The following is a 15,087-nucleotide window of genomic DNA, read 5'->3' as shown; positions in this document are numbered from 1 at the left end:
TAACCTCCTGTTTGGCCCAGTTTGCAATTTCTGCGGAAGATGAACAGGAATAGCGAGAACCAATGAGAGACTAGCTGGAGGTGTCTGGACGGGCAAATTTAACTCTCATTTCCCACCAGGAAGAGGAAATAACCAAAGGCTCAGTGTGCCGTGCCGGAACCAGATTAGGGCCTGAAGCCATCCTGCGGTGTTGCGGCCAGGTCACAAGAAAGCAAGTTGAAGAAAGGAGCTCAGGGGCACTGTAATTCACAAACCTGCAGAGTTATAAATGACAGCTATCGTCCAAAAATAGACTGAAGTAAGGCTGCCAAGAGGACTTGAAAGCGGGGCAGAATTGCAGGAAACCGATTTCAGGAGGTAGACTGGAATTGCATTGAAAGCATAGGAAAAGAGGCAGAACGTCCACAATGATGCACTTGGCCAAAAAGGGCGTATGCGTTTTTTCCTGAATATATTCAGGAAAAAACGCATACGCCCTTTTTGGCCAACCAAGCAAGCTTGCAAAGGAAATCTGCACTACAATGAAGTCTCACTTCCCCCCGGTCAAAAGGGCCATCTGAAAAAAGTGTAAAATCCAGAAAGGCAGGACAGGCCATGGAGAACTGGGAGCCTTGTTATGCTGATGGGCGGGATGTAAATTGCCAACAACCACTCGGGAGAAGTGTATGGTGTTTCCTGAAACATCTAAAAAACAAAGCAACAGAACCTAGGGCACTTCCACTTATGGTCCTATAGCTTAGGGAAATTAAAATCAAAAAGACACAGCCACCCCAAAGTTTGGAACGGCTCTGTTTACAAGAACCTCGTTTACAGTACAAGTTCAACATCGCAGAAAGTGAAAAATGGATAAAGAAGTTGTGGTATTCACTTACAAAGCAATATCACTCAGCAATGAAATCTATGTCATCAGGCCCTTAGCAGCACAATGAGTGGATTCAGGTATGATGATTCTAACTGAAATAAGTCACACAGAAAAAGAAACATCATAAGATATCAGTAATACACGGAATGTAAACTTGGCTACACAGGAACTGAATTACAGAACAGAACAGGGTCTCAAATTTAGAAAACCAACTTATGCTTGCTTAAGGGTAAAGGTGAGTTGGGGTGCTGCATAAAACCAGAGATTGAAATGAGCACAGATAAAGTTCCTTAAGCCAAATATGGAATAGACAAGAGCTACTCCTTGCTCAACGAAATGGACTCAACACCGCCTTTTTAACGCCTAAGAATGTACCTGACTTGTAAGTATCTTAAAACCTATGGATTGCTATGTCTCCGAAAGAGAATCAAGCATGTGCACAGGGGCATAAACGCAGCAGTGATAGGATTGGAGAAGTTCGGTGAGCAAATGAAGACCCTTTGAAGTCATATTGCATGGTACCCATTCCACGGGTTTCAACTACCCAGGTTTAAGGTATTCTTCCTTCAGCTAAAACATGCATGTGGAACCCAAGTATGATCAATCATGTGAATGGCAGACGTGTTCAAATATGTCTCAGTTTTCCTCCCCTGGTACTCGGGTGCAACATTCCAGACGCTTTACTAACAATCTCCCCACTTGGAGAGTCAGCGCCTTTAACCTCCTGTTTGGCCCAGTTTGCAATTTCTGCGGAAGATGAACAGGAATAGCGAGAACCAATGAGAGACTAGCTGGAGGTGTCTGGACGGGCAAATTTAACTCTCATTTCCCACCAGGAAGAGGAAATAACCAAAGGCTCAGCATGCCGTGCCGGAACCAGATTAGGGCCTGAAGCCATCCTGCAGTGTTGCGGCCAGGTCACAAGAAAGCGAGTTGAAGAAAGGAGCTCAGGGACACTGTAATTCACAAACCTGCAGAGTTATAAATGACAGCTATCGTCCAAAAATAGACTGAAGTAAGGCTGCCAAGAGGACTTGAAAGCGGGGCAGAATTGCAGGAAACCGATTTCAGTAGGTAGACTGGAATTGCATTGAAAGCATAGGAAAAGAGGCAGAACGTCCACAATGATGCACTTGGCCAAAAAGGGCGTATGCGTTTTTTCCTGAATATATTCAGGAAAAAACGCATACGCCCTTTTTGGCCAACCAAGCAAGCTTGCAAAGGAAATCTGCACTACAATGAAGTCTCACTTCCCCCCGGTCAAAAGGGCCATCTGAAAAAAGTGTAAAATCCAGAAAGGCAGGACAGGCCATGGAGAACTGGGAGCCTTGTTATGCTGATGGGCGGGATGTAAATTGCCAACAACCACTCGGGAGAAGTGTATGGTGTATCCTGAAACATCTAAAAAACAAAGCAACAGAACCTAGGGCACTTCCACTTATGGTCCTATAGCTTAGGGAAATTAAAATCAAAAAGACACAGCCACCCCAAAATTTGGAATGGCTCTGTTTACAAGAACCTCATTTACAGTACAAGTTCAACATCGCAGAAAGTGAAAAATGGATAAAGAAGTTGTGGTACTTACGTACAATGCAGTATCACTCAGCAATGAAATCTATGTCATCAGGCCCGTAGCAGCATAATGAGTAGATTCATGTACGATGATTCTAACTGAAATAAGTCACACAGAAAATGAAACATCATAAGATATCACTGATACACGGAATGTAAACTTGGCTACACAGGAACTGAATTCCAAAACAGAACAGGTTCTCAAATTTAGAAAACCAACTTATGCTTGCTTAAGGGGAAAGGTGAGTTGGGGTGCTGCATAAAACCAGAGATTGAAATGAGCACAGATAAAGTTCCTTAAGCCAAATATGGAATAGACAAGAGCTACTCCTTGCTCAAAGAAATGGACTCAACACCGCATATTAAACGCCTAAGAATGTACCTGACTAGTAAGTATCTTAAAACCTATGGATTGCTATGTCTCTGAAAGAGAATCAAGCATGTGTACAGGGGCATAAACGCAGCAGTGATAGGATTGGAGAGGTTCGGTGAGCAAATGAAGACCCTTTGAAGTCATATTGCATGGTACCCATTCCACGGGTTTCAACTACCCAGGTTTTAGGTATTCTTCCTTCAGCTAAAACATGCATGTGGAACCCAGAGTATGATCAACCATGTGATCGGGAGACGTGTTCAAATATGTCTCAGTTTTCCTCCCCTGGTACTCGGGTGCAACATTCCAGACGCTTTACTAACACTCTCCCCACTTGGAGAGTCAGCGCCTTTAACCTCCTGTTTGGCCCAGTTTGCAATTTCTGCGGAAGATGAACAGGAATAGCGAGAACCAATGAGAGACTAGCTGGAGGTGTCTGGATGGGCAAATTTAACTCTCATTTCCCACCAGGAAGAGGAATTAACCAAAGGCTCAGCGTGCCGTGCCGGAACCATACTAGGACCTGAAGCCATCCTGCGGTGTTGCGGCCAGGTCACAAGAAACCGAGTTGAAGAAAGGAGCTCAGAGGCACTGTAATTCACAACCCTGAAGAGTTATAAATGACAGCTATCGTCCAAAAATAGACTGAAGTAAGGCTGCCAAGAGGACTTGAAAGCGGGGCAGAATTGCAGGAAACCGATTTCTGGAGGTAGACTGGAATTGCATTGAAAGCATAGGAAAAGAGGCAGAACGTCCACAATGATGCACTTGGCCAAAAAGGGCGTATGCTTTTTTTCCTGAATATATTCAGGAAAAAACGCATACGCCCTTTTTGGCCAACCAAGCAAGCTTGCAAAGGAAATCTGCACTACAATGAAGTCTCACTTCCCCCCGGTCAAAAGGGCCATCTGAAAAAAGTGTAAAATCCAGAAAGGCAACAGGCCATTGAGAACTGGGAGCCTTGTTATGCTGATGGGCGGGATGTAAATTGCCAACAGACACTTGGGAGAAGTGTATGGTGTTTCCTGAAACATCTAAAAAACAAAGCAACAGAGCCTAGGGCACTTCCACTTATGGTCCTATAGCTTAGGGAAATTAAAATCAAAAAGACACAGCCACCCCAAAGTTTGGAACGGCTCTGTTTACAAGAACCTCGTTTACAGTACAAGTTCAACATCGCAGAAAGTGAAAAATGGATAAAGAAGTTGTGGTATTCACTTACAAAGCAATATCACTCAGCAATGAAATCTATGTCATCAGGCCCTTAGCAGCACAATGAGTGGATTCAGGTATGATGATTCTAACTGAAATAAGTCACACAGAAAAAGAAACATCATAAGATATCAGTAATACACGGAATGTAAACTTGGCTACACAGGAACTGAATTACAGAACAGAACAGGGTCTCAAATTTAGAAAACCAACTTATGCTTGCTTAAGGGTAAAGGTGAGTTGGGGTGCTGCATAAAACCAGAGATTGAAATGAGCACAGATAAAGTTCCTTAAGCCAAATATGGAATAGACAAGAGCTACTCCTTGCTCAACGAAATGGACTCAACACCGCATATTAAACGCCTAAGGATGTACCTGACTAGTAAGTATCGTAAAACCTATGGATTGCTATGTCTCTGAAAGAGAATCAAGCATGTGTACAGGGGCATAAACGCAGCAGTGATAGGATTGGAGAGGTTCGGTGAGCAAATGAAGACCCTTTGAAGTCATATTGCATGGTACCCATTACACGGGTCTCAACTCTCCAGGTTTAAGGTATTCTTCCTTCAGCTAAAACATGCATGTGGAACCCAAGTATGATCAACCATGTGAACGGGAGACGTGTTCAAATATGTCTCAGTTTTCCTCCCCTGGTACTCGGGTGCAACATTCCAGACGCTTTACTAACACTCTCCCCACTTGGAGAGTCAGCGCCTTTAACCTCCTGTTTGGCCCAGTTTGCAATTTCTGCGGAAGATGAACAGGAATAGCGAGAACCAATGAGAGACTAGCTGGAGGTGTCTGGACGGGCAAATTTAACTCTCATTTCCCACCAGGAAGAGGAAATAACCGAAGGCTCAGCGTGCCGTACCGGAACCAGATTAGGGCCTGAAGCCATCCTGCGGTATTGCGGCCAGCTCACAAGAAAGCGAGCTGAAGAAAGGAGCTCAGGGGCACTGTAATTCACAAACCTGCAGAGTTATAAATGACAGCTATCGTCCAAAAATAGACTGAAGTAAGGCTGCCAAGAGGACTTGAAAGCGGGGCAGAATTGCAGGAAACCGATTTCAGGAGGTAGACTGGAATTGCATTGAAAGCATAGGAAAAGAGGCAGAACGTCCACAATGATGCACTTGGCCAAAAAGGGCGTATGCGTTTTTTCCTGAATATATTCAGGAAAAAACGCATACGCCCTTTTTGGCCAACCAAGCAAGCTTGCAAAGGAAATCTGCACTACAATGAAGTCTCACTTCCCCCCGGTCAAAAGGGCCATCTGAAAAAAGTGTAAAATCCAGAAAGGCAGGACAGGCCATGGAGAACTGGGAGCCTTGTTATGCTGATGGGCGGGATGTAAATTGCCAACAACCACTCGGGAGAAGTGTATGGTGTTTCCTGAAACATCTAAAAAACAAAGCAACAGAACCTAGGGCACTTCCACTTATGGTCCTATAGCTTAGGGAAATTAAAATCAAAAAGACACAGCCACCCCAAAGTTTGGAACGGCTCCGTTTACAATAACCTCGTTTACAGTACAAGTTCAACATCGCAGAAAGTGAAAAATGGAGAAAGAAGTTGTGGTATTTACTTACAAAGCAATATCACTCATCAATGAAATCTGTGTCATCAGGCCCTTAGCAGCACAATGAGTGGATTCAGGTATGATGATTCTAACTGAAATAAGTCACACAGAAAAAGAAACATCATAAGATATCAGTAATACACGGAATGTAAACTTGGCTACACAGGAACTGAAATACAGAACAGAACAGGGTCTCAAATTTAGAAAACCAACTTATGCTTGCTTAAGGGGAAAGGTGAGTTGGGGTGCTGCATAAAACCAGAGATTGAAATGAGCACAGATAAAGTTCCTTAAGCCAAATATGGAATAGACAAGAGCTACTCCTTGCTCAACGAAATGGACTCAACACCGCATATTAAACGCCTAAGAATGTACCTGACTAGTAAGTATCTTAAAACCTATGGATTGCTATGTCTCCGAAGGGGAATCAAGCATGTGTACAGGGGCATAAACGCAGCAGTGATAGGATTGGAGAGGTTCGGTGAGCAAATGAAGACCCTTTGAAGTCATATTGCATGGTACCCATTCCACGGGTTTCAACTACCCAGGTTTAAGGTATTCTTCCTTCAGCTAAAACATGCATGTGGAACCCAGAGTATGATCAACCATGTGATCGGGAGACGTGTTCAAATATGTCTCAGTTTTCGTACCCTGGTACTCGGGTGCAACATTCCAGACGCTTTACTAACACTCTCCCCACTTGGAGAGTCAGCACCTTTAACCTCCTGTTTGGCCCAGTTTGCAATTTCTGCGGAAGATGAACAGGAATAGCGAGAACCAATGAGAGGCTAGCTGGAGGTGTCTGGACGGGCAAATTTAACTCTCATTTCCCACCAGGAAGAGGAAATAACCAAAGGCTCAGCGTGCCGTGCCGGAACCAGATTAGGGCCTGAAGCCATCCTGCGGTGTTGCGGCCAGCTCAAAAGAAAGCGAGTTGAAGAAAGGAGCTCAGGGGCACTGTAATTCACAAACCTGCAGACTTATAAATGACAGCTATCGTCCAAAAATAGACTGAAGTAAGGCTGCCAAGAGGACTTGAAAGCGGGGCAGAATTGCAGGAACCCGATTTCAGGAGGTAGACTGGAATTGCATTGAAAGCATAGGAAAAGAGGCAGAACGTCCACAATGATGCACTTGGCCAAAAAGGACGTATGCGTTTTTTCCTGAATATATTCAGGAAAAAACGCATACGCCCTTTTTGGCCAACCAAGCAAGCTTGCAAAGGAAATCTGCACTACAATGAAGTTTCACTTCCCCCCGGGCAAAAGGGCCATCTGAAAAAAGTGTAAAATCCAGAAAGGCAGGACAGGCCATGGAGAACTGGGAGCCTTGTTATGCTGATGGGCGGGATGTAAATTGCCAACAACCACTCGGGAGAAGTGTATGGTGTTTCCTGAAACATCTAAAAAACAAAGCAACAGAACCTAGTGCACTTCCACTTATGGTCCTATAGCTTAGGGAAATTAAAATCAAAAAGACACAGCCACCCCAAAGTTTGGGACGCCTCCGTTTACAAGAACCCCGTTTACCGTACAAGTTCAATATCACATAAAGTGAAAAATGGATAAAGAACTTGTGGTACATACGTACAATGCAGTATCACTCAGCAATGAAATCTATGTCATCAGGCCCGTAGCAGCATAATGAGTGGATTCAGGTACGATGATTCTAACTGAAATAAGTCACACAGAAGAAGAAACATCATAAGATATCAGTAATACACGGAATGTAAACTTGGCTACACAGGAACTGCATTCCAAAACACAACAGGGTCTCAAATTTAGAAAACCAACTTATGCTTGCTTAAGGGTAAAGGTGAGTTGGGGTGCTGCATAAAACCAGAGATTGAAATGAGCACAGATAAAGTTCCTTAAGCCAAATATGGAATAGACAAGAGCTACTCCTTGCTCAACGAAATGGACTCAAAACCCCATATTAAACGCCTAAGAATGTACCTGACTAGTAAGTATCTTAAAACCTATGGATTGCTATGTCTCCAAAAGAGAATCAAGCGTGTGTACAGGGGCATAAACGCAGCAGTGATAGGATTGGAGAGGTTCGGTGAGCAAATGAAGACCCTTTGAAGTCATATTGCATGGTACCCATTACACGGGTCTCAACTCTCCAGGTTTAAGGTATTCTTCCTTCAGCTAAAACATGCATGTGGAACCCAGAGTATGATCAACCATGTGAACGGGAGACGTGTTCAAATATGTCTCAGTTTTCCTCCCCTGGTACTCGGGTGCAACATTCCAGACACTTTACTAACACTCTCCCGACTTGGAGAGTCAGTCCCTTTAACCTCCTGTTTGGCCCAATTTGCAATTTCTGCGGAAGATGAACAGGAATAGCGAGAACCAATGAGAGGCTAGCTGGAGGTGTCTGGACGGGCAAATTTAACTCTCATTTCCCACCAGGAAGAGGAATTAACCAAAGGCTCAGCATGCCGGGCCGGAACAAGATTAAGGCCTGAAGCCATCCTGCGGTGTTGCGGCCAGGTCACAAGAAAGCGAGTTGAAGAAAGGAGCTCAGGGGCACTGTAATTCACAAACCTGCAGAGTTATAAATGACAGCTATCGTCCAAAAATAGACTGAAGTAAGGCTGCCAAGAGGACTTGAAAGCGGGGCAGAATTGCAGGAAACCGATTTCAGGAGGTAGACTGGAATTGCATTGAAAGCATAGGAAAAGAGGCAGAACGTCCACAATGATGCACTTGGCCAAAAAGGGCGTATGCGTTTTTTCCTGAATATATTCAGGAAAAAACGCATACGCCCTTTTTGGCCAACCAAGCAAGCTTGCAAAGGAAATCTGCACTACAATGAAGTCTCACTTCCCCCCGGTCAAAAGGGCCATCTGAAAAAAGTGTAAAATCCAGAAAGGCAACAGGCCATTGAGAACTGGGAGCCTTGTTATGCTGATGGGAGGGATGTAAATTGCCAACAGACACTAGGGAGAAGTGTATGGTGTTTCCTGAAACATCTAAAAAACAAAGCAACAGAGCCTAGGGCACTTCCACTTATGGTCCTATAGCTTAGGGAAATTAAAATCAAAAAGACACAGCCACCCCAAAGTTTGGAACGGCTCTGTTTACAAGAACCTCGTTTACAGTACAAGTTCAACATTGCAGAAAGTGAAAAATGGATAAAGAAGTTGTGGTATTTACTTACAAAGCAATATCACTCAGCAATGAAATCTGTGTCATCAGGCCCTTAGCAGCACAATGAGTGGATTCAGGTATGATGATTCTAACTGAAATAAGTCACACAGAAAAAGAAACATCATAAGATATCAGTAATACACGGAATGTAAACTTGGCTACACAGGAACTGAATTACAGAACAGAACAGGGTCTCAAATTTAGAAAACCAACTTATGCTTGCTTAAGGGTAAAGGTGAGTTGGGGTGCTGCATAAAACCAGAGATTGAAATGAGCACAGATAAAGTTCCTTAAGCCAAATATGGAATAGACAAGAGCTACTCCTTGCTCAACGAAATGGACTCAACACCGCATATTAAACGCCTAAGAATGTACCTGACTAGTAAGTATCTTAAAACCTATGGATTGCTATGTCTCCGAAAGAGAATCAAGCATGTGTACAGGGGCATAAACGCAGCAGTGATAGGATTGGAGAGGTTCGGTGAGCAAATGAAGACCCTTTGAAGTCATATTGCATGGTACCCATTCCACGGGTTTCAACTACCCAGGTTTTAGGTATTCTTCCTTCAGCTAAAACATGCATGTGGAACCCAGAGTATGATCAACCATGTGATCGGGAGACGTGTTCAAATATGTCTCAGTTTTCGTACCCTGGTACTCGGGTGCAACATTCCAGACGCTTTACTAACACTCTCCCCACTTGAAGAGTCAGCACCTTTAACCTCCTGTTTGGCCCAGTTTGCAATTTCTGCGGAAGATGAACAGGAATAGCGAGAACCAATGGAGACTAGCTGGAGGTGTCTGGACGGGAAAATTTAACTCTCATTTCCTACCAGGAAGAGGAATTAACCAAAGGCTCAGCGTGCCGTGCCGGAACCAGATTAGGGCCTGAAGCCATCCTGCGGTGTTGCGGCCAGGTCACAAGAAAGCGAGTTGAAGAAAGGAGCTCAGGGGCACTGTAATTCACAAACCTGCAGACTTATAAATGACAGCTATCTTCCAAAAATAGACTGAAGTAAGGCTGACAAGAGGACTTGAAAGCGGGGCAGAATTGCAGGAAACCGATTTCAGGAGGTAGACTGGAATTGCATTGAAAGCATAGGAAAAGAGGCAGAACGTCCACAATGATGCACTTGGCCAAAAAGGGCGTATGCGTTTTTTCCTGAATATATTCAGGAAAAAACGCATACGCCCTTTTTGGCCAACCAAGCAAGCTTGCAAAGGAAATCTGCACTACAATGAAGTCTCACTTCCCCCCGGTCAAAAGGGCCATCTGAAAAAAGTGTAAAATCCAGAAAGGCAGGACAGGCCATGGAGAACTGGGAGCCTTGTTATGCTGATGGGCGGGATGTAAATTGCCAACAGACACTCGGGAGAAGTGTATGGTGTTTCCTGAAACATCTAAAAAACAAAGCAACAGAGCCTAGGGCACTTCCACTTATGGTCCTATAGCTTAGGGAAATTAAAATCAAAAAGACACAGCTACCCCAAAGTTTGGGACGCCTCTGTTTACAAGAACCCCGTTTACCGTACAAGTTCAATATCACAGAAAGTGAAAAATGGATAAAGAACTTGTGGTACTTACGTACAATGCAGTATCACTCAGCAATGAAATCTATGTCATCAGGCCCGTAGCAGCATAATGAGTTGATTCAGGTACGATGATTCTAACTGAAATAAGTCACACAGAAAAAGAAACATCATAAGATATCACTAATACACGGAATGTAAACTTGGCTACACAGGATCTGCATTCCAAAACAGAACAGGGTCTCAAATTTAGAAAACCAACTTATGCTTGCTTAAGGGGAAAGGTGAGTTGGGGTGCTGCATAAAACCAGAGATTGAAATGAGCACAGATAAAGTTCCTTAAGCCAAATATGGAATAGACAAGAGCTACTCCTTGCTCAACGAAATGGACTCAAAACCCCATATTAAACGCCTAAGAATGTACCTGACTAGTAAGTATCTTAACACCTATGGATTGCTATGTCTCCAAAAGAGAATCAAGCATGTGTACAGGGGCATAAACGCAGCAGTGATAGGATTGGAGAGGTTCGGTGAGCAAATGAAGACCCTTTGAAGTCATATTGCATGGTACCCATTACACGGGTCTCAACTCTCCAGGTTTAAGGTATTCTTCCTTCAGCTAAAACATGCATGTGGAACCTAGAGTAGGATCAACCATGTGAACGGGAGACGTGTTCAAATATGTCTCAGTTTTCCTCCCCTGGTACTCGGGTGCAACATTCCAGACGCTTTACTAACACTCTCCCGACTTGGAGAGTCAGTCCCTTTAACCTCCTGTTTGGCCCAGTTTGCAATTTCTGCGGAATATGAACAGGAATAGCGAGAACCAATGAGAGGCTAGCTAGAGGTGTCTGGACGGGCAAATTTAACTCTCATTTCCCACCAGGAAGAGGAATTAACCAAAGGCTCAGCATGCCGGGCCGGAACAAGATTAGGGCCTGAAGCCATCCTGTGGTGTTGCGGCCAGGTCACAAGAAAGCGAGTTGAAGAAAGGAGCTCAGGGGCACTGTAACTCACAAATCTGCAGAGTTATAAATGACAGCTATCGTCCAAAAATAGACTGAAGTAAGGCTGCCAAGAGGACTTGAAAGCGGGGCAGAATTGCAGGAAACCGATTTCAGGAGGTAGACTGGAATTGCATTGAAAGCATAGGAAAAGAGGCAGAACGTCCACAATGATGCACTTGGCCAAAAAGGGCGTATGCGTTTTTTCCTGAATATATTCAGGAAAAAACGCATACGCCCTTTTTGGCCAACCAAGCAAGCTTGCAAAGGAAATCTGCACTACAATGAAGTCTCACTTCCCCCCGGTCAAAAGGGCCATCTGAAAAAAGTGTAAAATCCAGAAAGGCAGGACAGGCCATGGAGAACTGGGAGCCTTGTTATGCTGATGGGCGGGATGTAAATTGCCAACAACCACACCGGAGAAGTGTATGGTGTTTCCTGAAACATCTAAAAAACAAAGCAACAGAGCCTAGGGCACTTCCACTTATGGTCCTATAGCTTAGGGAAATTAAAATCAAAAAGACAGAGCCACCCCAAATTTGGGACTCCTCCGTTTACAAGAACCTCGTTTACCGTACAAGTTCAATATCACAGAAAGTGAAAAATGGATAAAGAACTTGTGGTACTTACGTACAATGCAGTATCACTCAGCAATGAAATCTATGTCATCAGGCCCGTAGCAGCATAATGAGTGGATTCAGGTACGATGATTCTAACTGAAATAACTCACACAGAAAAAGAAACATCATAAGATATCACTAATACACGGAATGTAAACTTGGCTACACAGGAACTGCATTCCAAAACAGAACAGGGTCTCAAATTTAGAAAACCAACTTATGCTTGCTTAAGGGGAAAGGTGAGTTGGGGTGCTGCATAAAACCAGAGATTGAAATGAGCACAGATAAAGTTCCTTAAGCCAAATATGGAATAGACAAGAGCTACTCCTTGCTCAACGAAATGGACTCAAAACCCCATATTAAACGCCTAAGAATGTACCTGACTAGTAAGTATCTTAAAACCTATGGATTGCTATGTCTCCGAAAGAGAATCAAGCATGTGTACAGGGGCATAAACGCAGCAGTGATAGGATTGGAGAGGTTCGGTGAGCAAATGAAGACCCTTTGAAGTCATATTGCATGGTACCCATTCCACGGGTTTCAACTACCCAGGATTAAGGTATTCTTCCTTCAGCTAAAACATGCATGTGGAACCTAGAGTATGATCAACCATGTGATCGGGAGACGTGTTCAAATATGTCTCAGTTTTCCTCCCCTGGTACTCAGGTGCAACATTCCAGACGCTTTACTAACACTCTCCCCACTTGGAGACTCAGTCCCTTTAACCTCCTGTTTGGCCCAGTTTGCAATTTCTGCGGAAGATGAACAGGAATAGCGAGAACCAATGAGAGGCTAGCTGCAGGTGTCTGGACGGGCAAATTTAACTCTCATTTCCCACCAGGAAGAGGAATTAACCAAAGGCTCACCATGCCGGGCCGGAACCAGATTAGGGCCTGAAGCCATCCTGCGGTGTTGCGGCCAGGTCACAAGAAAGCGAGTTGAAGAAAGGAGCTCAGGGGCACTGTAACTCACAAACCTGCAGAGTTATAAATGACAGCTATCGTCCAAAAATAGACTGAAGTAAGGCTGCCAAGAGGACTTGAAAGCGGGGCAGAATTGCAGGAAACCGATTTCAGGAGGTAGACTGGAATTGCATTGAAAGCATAGGAAAAGAGGCAGAACGTCCACAATGATGCACTTGGCCAAAAAGGGCGTATCCTTTTTTTCCTGAATATATTCAGGAAAAAACGCATACGCACTTTTTGGCCAACCAAGCAAGCTTGCAAAGGAAATCTGCACTACAATGAAGTCTCACTTCCCCCCGGTCAAAAGGGCCATCTGAAAAAAGTGTAAAATCCAGAAAGGCAACAGGCCATTGAGAACTGGGAGCCTTGTTATGCTGATGGGCGGGATGTAAATTGCCAACAACCACTTGGGAGAAGTGTATGGTGTTTCCTGAAACATCTAAAAAACAAAGCAACAGAACCTAGGGCACTTCCACTTATGGTCCTATAGCTTAGGGAAATTAAAATCAAAAAGACACAGCCACCCCAAAGTTTGGAACGGCTCTGTTTACACGAACCTCGTTTACAGTACAAGTTAAACATCGCAGAAAGTGAAAAATGGATAAAGAAGTTGTGGTATTCACTTACAAAGCAATATCACTCAGCAATCAAATCTATGTCATCAGGCCCGTAGCAGCACAATGAGTGGATTCAGGTATGATGATTCTAACTGAAGTAAGTCACACAGAAAAAGAAACATCATAAGATATCAGTAATACACGGAATGGAAACTTGGCTACAGAGGAACTGAATTACAGAACAGAACAGGGTCTCAAATTTAGAAAACCAACTTATGCTTGCTTAAGGGTAAAGGTGAGTTGGGGTGCTGCATAAAACCAGAGATTGAAATGAGCACAGATAAAGTTCCTTAAGCCAAATATGGAATAGACAAGAGCTACTCCTTTCTCAACGAAATGGACTCAACACCGCATATTAAACGCCTAAGAATGTACCTGACTAGTAAGTATCTTAAAACCTATGAATTGCTATGTCTCCGAAGGGTAATCAAGCATGTGTACAGGGGCATAAACGCAGCAGTGATAGGATTGGAGAGGTTCGGTGAGCAAATGAAGACCCTTTGAAGTCATATTGCATGGTACCCATTCCACGGGTTTCAACTACCCAGGTTTTAGGTATTCTTCCTTCAGCTAAAACATGCATGTGGAACCCAGAGTATGATCAACCATGTGATCGGGAGACGTGTTCAAATATGTCTCAGTTTTCGTACCCTGGTACTCGGGTGCAAATTTCCAGACGCTTTACTAACACTCTCCCCACTTGGAGAGTCAGTCCCTTTAACCTCCTGTTTGGCCCAGTTTGCAATTTCTGCGGAAGATGAACAGGAATAGCGAGAACCAATGAGAGGCTAGCTGGAGGTGTCTGGACGGGCAAATTTAACTCTCATTTCCCACCAGGAAGAGGAAATAACCAAAGGCTCAGCGTGCCGTGCCGGAACCAGATTAGGGCCTGAAGCCATCCTGCGGTGTTGCGGCCAGCTCACAAGAAAGCGAGTTGAAGAAAGGAGCTCAGGGGCACTGTAATTCACAAACCTGCAGAGTTATAAATGACAGCTATCGTCCAAAAATAGACTGAAGTAAGGCTGCCAAGAGGACTTGAAAGCGGGGCAGAATTGCAGGAAACCGATTTCAGGAGGTAGACTGGAATTGCATTGAAAGCATAGGAAAAGAGGCAGAACGTCCACAATGATGCACTTGGCCAAAAAGGGCGTATGCGTTTTTTCCTGAATATATTCAGGAAAAATCGCATACGCCCTTTTTGGCCAACCAAGCAAGCTTGCAAAGGAAATCTGCACTACAATGAAGTCTCACTTCCCCCCGGTCAAAAGGGCCATCTGAAAAAAGTGTAAAATCCAGAAAGAAAGGACAGGCCATGGAGAACTGGGAGCCTTGTTATGCTGATGGGCGGGATGTAAATTGCCAACAACCACTCGGGAGAAGTGTATGGTGTTTCCTGAAACATCTAAAATACAAAGCAACAGAACCTAGGGCACTTCCACTTATGGTCCTATAGCTTAGGGAAATTAAAATCAAAAAGACACAGCCACCCCAAAGTTTGGAACGGCTCTGTTTACAAGAACCTCGTTTACAGTACAAGTTCAACATCGCAGAAAGTGAAAAATGGAGAAAGAAGTTGTGGTATTTACTTACAAAGC

General features: G+C 44.0%; 1 long non-coding RNA gene across 12 annotated transcripts in view; it reads right to left on the bottom strand.

The window, feature by feature from the left end:
- LOC307190093 overlaps positions 1-15,087 on the bottom strand; it is a 1,314,632-nt gene that overhangs the window by 275,518 nt on the left and 1,024,027 nt on the right. The window contains exon 5 of one of the 12 annotated variants that reach the window (XR_013829385.1): positions 2,474-2,533. The exons of 10 other annotated variants lie outside the window; for them this stretch is intronic. This is a non-coding gene — a long non-coding RNA (uncharacterized lncRNA). Of the gene's footprint in view, positions 1-2,473; positions 2,534-10,364; positions 10,428-15,087 lie in introns of those variants that run through there. One more of the 12 variants, XR_013829386.1, reaches the window with a different exon arrangement.

Source organism: Stenella coeruleoalba, assembly GCF_951394435.1.
Source record: "Stenella coeruleoalba genome assembly, chromosome: 8".
In the NCBI taxonomy this organism is placed as follows: Eukaryota; Metazoa; Chordata; class Mammalia; order Artiodactyla; family Delphinidae; genus Stenella; species Stenella coeruleoalba.
The sequence above is the reverse complement of the archived record's forward strand: the minus strand, read 5'-3'. Positions and strand labels throughout refer to the sequence as shown.